The following is a 580-nucleotide window of genomic DNA, read 5'->3' as shown; positions in this document are numbered from 1 at the left end:
TTTTCAGTTAATCAACTGTTCAAACAAAATGTTTACTGTGTTCCGTGAGGCAAGGCAAATAGCAGATTGTTGAATTTCTCACAACCATCTTGTAGGTCATGTTGACCTATTGTACGTGGTTAAAACGAGCCATGCAATGATTGCTCTCGGAGAAAGAAGGATATATAAGGAGGCCGAGATTTGGAAAGCGATCTGGTACTCGTGAAGAACTTGGCGATGAATCCTCAACTGTAAGCTACGCGTCTTTAGGTTCCTTCACTGTGCTAGGATATCACCAGAATAGGAGGCTTTGTTCACGCATTACTGAATATGCTGTATGCATTTTAACCGACTATTAACTCGAAACCCTTAAGTTAACTTTGGAAATCCTCTCATCTCTTTTACATTTTGACCCCATAAATATGTCTGCATTACTACGATCATCCGCCTATTATGGATTGAGTGTACTCAGTAGAATATTTTCACTTTCCATCTATTTCAGATTTCCGAAGTGCAGATCTCAATTACTGGTTTTTCTATTCACCGCTCGTAAGCTCACCATCTCAGCTCCCTTTGTTAGTTAGTACTTTCATTTGGGTTT

The sequence above is a fragment of the Opisthorchis viverrini genome (assembly GCF_000715545.1).
Source record: "Opisthorchis viverrini unplaced genomic scaffold opera_v5_170, whole genome shotgun sequence".
Taxonomy (NCBI): domain Eukaryota; kingdom Metazoa; phylum Platyhelminthes; class Trematoda; order Opisthorchiida; family Opisthorchiidae; genus Opisthorchis; species Opisthorchis viverrini.
The sequence above is the reverse complement of the archived record's forward strand: the minus strand, read 5'-3'. Positions refer to the sequence as shown.